General features: G+C 42.7%; 1 non-coding gene across 1 annotated transcript; it reads left to right on the top strand.

Annotated features, from left to right (window-relative positions):
- The first annotated feature begins 253 nt into the window (after positions 1 to 253).
- Positions 254 to 372, top strand: LOC145406959 (5S ribosomal RNA). The gene has a single exon (XR_013898626.1). It is a non-coding gene; the product is annotated as a 5S ribosomal RNA (ribosomal RNA).
- The last annotated feature ends 5,077 nt before the right edge of the window (positions 373 to 5,449 follow it).

Raw genomic sequence — 5,449 nt, 5'->3', positions numbered from 1 at the left:
GAAGTAATAGAATTAGGCTAAGTGTTTAGAGGGTCTTTTGTTCCGAGTTAACTACTAAGCACATCACTTTTTCTTCCTTCTAATACAGTACACATTAATAACTGGTTTCACTTTTGCTGTCTTGGTACTCTAGACTGTACATTGCTTTCTAATCTTTGTATTTAATTTGAATATTGACGTACATATACTATATTTTTTTTCATCGACCGTTGTTTCAGGAAGTTATAGATGAGAAATAATTATCGGCCATACCGCTAACGGCCATACCACGTTGAGTACACCGCTTCCCGTCCGATCAGCGAAGTTAAGCAACGTTGGATCTGGTTAGTACTTGGATGGGTGACCGCCTGGGAACACCAGATGCTGTTGGCATCCCTGCGTGTCAAGTGGGGTTGGTGGAGGATTAGTGCCCCTCCCTGTAAAACAATTAACTCTAAGCCTTTGACCACCCCGTTTGGGATACATGGCGTCTGGCAATGGATGGATGGACATTTGTTATAATTCTTACCTTTTCAGCAATTCAAGGAAAGAAGTAAGATATGTGTTCAGCAAGCCAGTTTTTCTCCCAATCGGCAAACTTTTTTCATTGTATATCAGTTGTTTTTCTTTTTCTGCTCATGTAGCTCATAACTAGGCCGATATAAAATATGTGTAAAATATGGGTAATGGAGATTAGAAAGCCTTAGGAAATGGGTAACGAGCCGAAAGGTGGGATGTAACAATTTTCCATCTTCGGTATGTGTCTGTTTATAGCCTGACGCCATAATTGCAGAGGAGATGGCTACGAAACAAATTCTACGTCTTTCTGTCCTCCTCCATCAGGGGGCTCTTCCTTCATCTTGCATTATCCTCATTCATAATTATACCTCTCTATCCAGTCGTTGGTCGTCCTCAGTCATCCTCCTCTCTCCCTCTACCTCTTTCACATAGGTCTACGCTTTCTTAGTCAGTTTCTTCATTTGCAGCACATGCCAAACAATCTGAAGGTGGCCTACTCTTCACTGGCTTTAAATTGCAGTAAATATATATATATTTTTTTATCTGTCTCTGGGCATAGACCAGAAAGCCCATCCTCAAGTTCCAGTAGCTAATCTACCTACGGCACACAAAAGGATCCACGTCTGCATCCCTCATACGTCACCTAGCACTTGGGCATTAATACCCACCATTTCTGTTTTGATTCACTAGGGATATCACATTCAGATATAAAGTTTCTAAATGTTGCCCAGTCAGTCAGTTACACCTTAATGAATTTCGCCGCAAGGTGCTTCACTTCAGCGAAGGCCAGTAATGATCTCGCATCTCTCGAATGCATGTTCGTGTATACAACTGGCCAACTCTGGAATTGTCTTCCTCTGCCTATTTTTTCACTTTTTATTATCTCGATTCTTCCAAATACATTGTGTTCAGGCGGCTCGAAGTTAGTGTATTTCATTTTGGCTTCATTCTGTTCATTTTTCCATGGAAGGGACAAATATTGCAAGTCGTCAGCATTGGACTAAAAAAAAAAAAGTTAACAGGGGAGGCTTCTGTGATAAGAAGGTCACAAATATAGTGTTCAAAGCACATGTACGGTATGTACAAAGTTTCCTTATTAGTACAAGACAGCATGACTCACCATAGCATGTTGTAACATGACAAAGGTCCCGAACACCTTTCTGCTCTTTAGATACGCATATTGGAGGATTGATTTGACAAGTAATTAGGGAGACTCATTCCTTCCTCATAACTAGGGCTTAGTGAATTTCATGCAACCACGCTTTCGTATTCAACTTGGGGGAGTGGCCCAGTTCCGTCCTGTGAAATATGCTATAATTTTGGCTGCATATATGTGGTGTGTTAGTGGACGCCCTGGTGACCTGGTTGGTGGTGTTGGTTCCTGGAATACGTGGCAGCAGGAAGGTTTGGGTGCGTGTAATGCCTCGGTGTCAGCATTTCTCGGAATATGAAGCAGCTTTGAATGCCTCTTCCTCAATAGCATAAACTCAGGATTACAGTGATTCCCAGACCTGATTAAATGACGGTGGTGGGTTGAGTAAGGGACAAATGTAAGGTTATAACATCACCCCGTCTGTTTCACATTTAGGGCATGTCCGTTACTTTCCGGCTTGAAGAAGCATATCAGAGTCATTTATGTACATAGATACATACCAAGCCTGCTGTCAGCTTAGAAATATTAGCCAGCAGAGGAAAGTGAGTCGTAGAAAAAGTAATTAGGCGAACTATTATGTTTGTGGGCACAGAAGCATACTAAGCCTCGCTCCACGTAGGAATTTTAACCAGTAGAAGAAAGTGACTAGGAGAAGAGGTGAAACATTTGGCGAACTTTTGTATCAATGGACAATAACACTCACAAAGCCTCTCTCGGCATATGAATATCAGCCAGGTAAGGAAAATGCAAGTCGAGGAGGTGAAATATTAGGCAGAGTTTTGCATCTGTAGACAGAGAAAGATACCAAATTTCTCTTTGCTGAGGAGTATTTTAACCAGCAGAGGAAAGTGACAAGTAGGGCTTTGAAAATCGGTAGGCTTAAAACTTATCGTAGACTTAGACTTAATGTGTGTGTGTGTGTGTGTGTGTGTGTGTGTGTGTGTGTGTGTGTGTGTGTGAGAGAGAGAGAGAGAGAGAGAGAGAGAGAGAGAGGAAGTAAAAGTTTCACAAGCATAGGTGGCTATATTACCAAGAAACAATGTTCACATACCATTATAATGTGTCGGGTGCTGGGAGGGGGAATGGTTTTGTGTGTGTGTGTGTGTGTGTGTATATGTGTGTGTGTGTGTGTGTGTGTGTGTGTGTGTGTGTGTGTGTGTGTGTGTGTGTGTGTGTGTGTGTGTGTGTGTGTGTGTGTGTGTGTGTGTGTGTGTGTGTGTGTGTGGGGTAGGACCTTGAAATCACAGCTATGAATTTAGTGTAGGATCCATAACACTTTCACTGTAGACGGTGTTCGTGCGAGCTAAATATGAGTCAGTGGGCAGGTATTCATAAACTTTTTTGAGCTTAAATCACGTTGTCTGTTGGATTACCTGTTTATGCATATATTTTCACTCGGACAGTTGGCAAGCACTTCACATATGCACAAAATAACCAGTGAGAAATTATTTAAGGTATGGAGGCTTGGGTTATGGTAAAAGAATGATTAGGATCCCTTTTTAAATTCTTTAGCAGTTTTTTTTTTTTTGTGTGTCCGACTCTGGGCATAGGCTTCACAGCCTGCTATCAAGGCCCAGCAGTCCTCCTACATACCATAAACCTCTACATGTCACCACTTCGGCGCTAACACCCACCGTCCATATTGAATACATGCTAGAGCTGTCTCATACAGGACTGGTGTATTGGTATTAGCGGGGGTATTTTTACGACATGTCGGCGGGTCTTCTGGTAGATCAGTAAAGCCTGATTTAATGAAATTCAAATCCTTAAACTGTTCCCTGCCCCAGCCGGGATTCGAACCTGGGTCCGTTAGGACTGCAGGCCACCTCTCTACCGATTGTGGTGTGATGTGGGGTGGTGTGGCGGTGTGGTGTGGTGTGGTGTGGTGTGGTGGTGTGACATGACGTGGTGTTGTGATGGTGTGGTGTGGTGTGGTGGTGTGACATGACGTGGTGTGGATGACTCGGTGTTGTGATGGTGTGGTGTGGTGTGGTGGTGTGACATGACGTGGTGTGGATGACTCGGTGTTGTGATGGTGTGGTGTGGTGTGGTGTGGTGTGGTGTGGTGTGGTGGTGTGACATGACGTGGTGTGGATGACGTGGTGTTGTGATGGTGTGGTGTGGTGTGGTGTGGCGTGGGTTGTGGGTATTTGTCACGTCACCCCGCCAGGACGTCTCCCACTCCGGGTCATATTCTAAGCGGCTTTGGTGATTTCGTAACCCATCTTTCTAGGCTATTTTTTTTCCTTATTATACTGCACTATCGTCTTGTATGTTGATGATGCAAACTGTGCTACAACGATATAAAGAGCTTATAAAAGAAAACTGAGATTTACTGAGCAAAATTAATCGCTAAGGAGGAAGTGCTGCGGACTCTGCCCGATCATAGGTCATCTCGGTCATGGCTGTGGAGTCTTAAACGTATAAGTTCTTGCCTCTATGATCAGTTTGTTTTCATCTGACAACTGGGCCACTCACACAACTAGAACACACGTAACCGAACCTGAAATTTGATAAGTTTTATATGGTAGGAATGAGTCTGCTTAGGTACTAGCCAAATCAGCCCTCTAATCTGACTACACTTGGGCATCAACGGAGCTGAAAGAGGTTAAGGATATTTGTCAGGTTAGAGTAAATACACTGTAGCAACTTGGATTTGTTTTTGTAGAAAGGACAGGATATAAAGGGTACATATTGTGTTGTGTTTTCCTTTTCGTACAAAAATAGGTAAATAAATAAAGTGGTACTGGTATTGTGCTGTAACTGGAGTGCGAGGCTTCGTAGCTCCTGCCTCTTAGCGATTTATTTTGTGGATAACTCATTAACATTCTCGATTTTACATAAATCATTTTAATATCGACATAGTTTGCATACAAAAATATTGGAGAGTAATGGACAGAATACATCGCTAAGGAAGAGGTGCTACAAGAGAAAGAGAGAGAGAGAGAGAGAGTGAGTGTGTGTGTGTGTGTGTGTGTGTGTGTGTGTGTGTGTGTGTGTGTGTGTGTGTGTGTGTGTCCCACCGTTTCGTGCATCTCAGCCTGCTGCCTGCGTGACCCCCTCGCATCTCCTAGCCAGCCAACATATCCCGTCTGTCCCTTGGCTCTATAATTTTGTTTTATAATCGAAAAATGAGAACGCCAATGCAGGTTCACGTGATGTAATACTTTGACGGCGTTAGATTTCGCATTGTTGTTGTTGTTATTAATATTATTATTATTATTATTAATTCTCACATTTTCTCTCATTGTTACAGTTTTCTCAATGTCACATATCCTTATTTCTTCTCCCCAGGTAATTATCGTACAGTAAATACCGGTACATTACCTTCGTATTTTCTTTAACTCCTATATCTCATTGTCTTTGCTACATTTTGCGGTAGTGAACGATGCACTTTTTTCCGTAGCGATGTATTTTGCTTACTTCACTTACTGTTCTTGGGTGTTATCTGTCTGTTCTTTAACACTGATATAGTTTGCATTAGTAACATACGTGAGGTTTATAAAGGTGAGAATATGCAGAATAGTAGGGTAGTAGTAGTTGTGGTAGCCCCAGGTTCATCCGAAATGTGAACCCAGTGGACCGCAGGCTGAAGCTGTCCTAGTACACTTCGCCATCCTCGTTTTGGGGGATAGGGAGGGAACTGAAGGACTTTTGGATATCCGGGTAGTAGAGCCGCACAGTTATATAGGTGCCACCACGTGATGGCATCTCTCTCCAGCAAAAATACTCGTATACAGAGTGAACTGCCGAGAAAAAGCTTTACGAAATCTCTAAAATATTCTAGGATATGACCTA

Source organism: Coenobita brevimanus, chromosome 71 (genome assembly GCF_032717465.1).
Source record: "Coenobita brevimanus isolate Jiangsu-jjx chromosome 71, ASM3271746v2, whole genome shotgun sequence".
NCBI classification, from domain to species: domain Eukaryota; kingdom Metazoa; phylum Arthropoda; class Malacostraca; order Decapoda; family Coenobitidae; genus Coenobita; species Coenobita brevimanus.
This window is presented reverse-complemented; position numbering and strand designations above follow the sequence as displayed.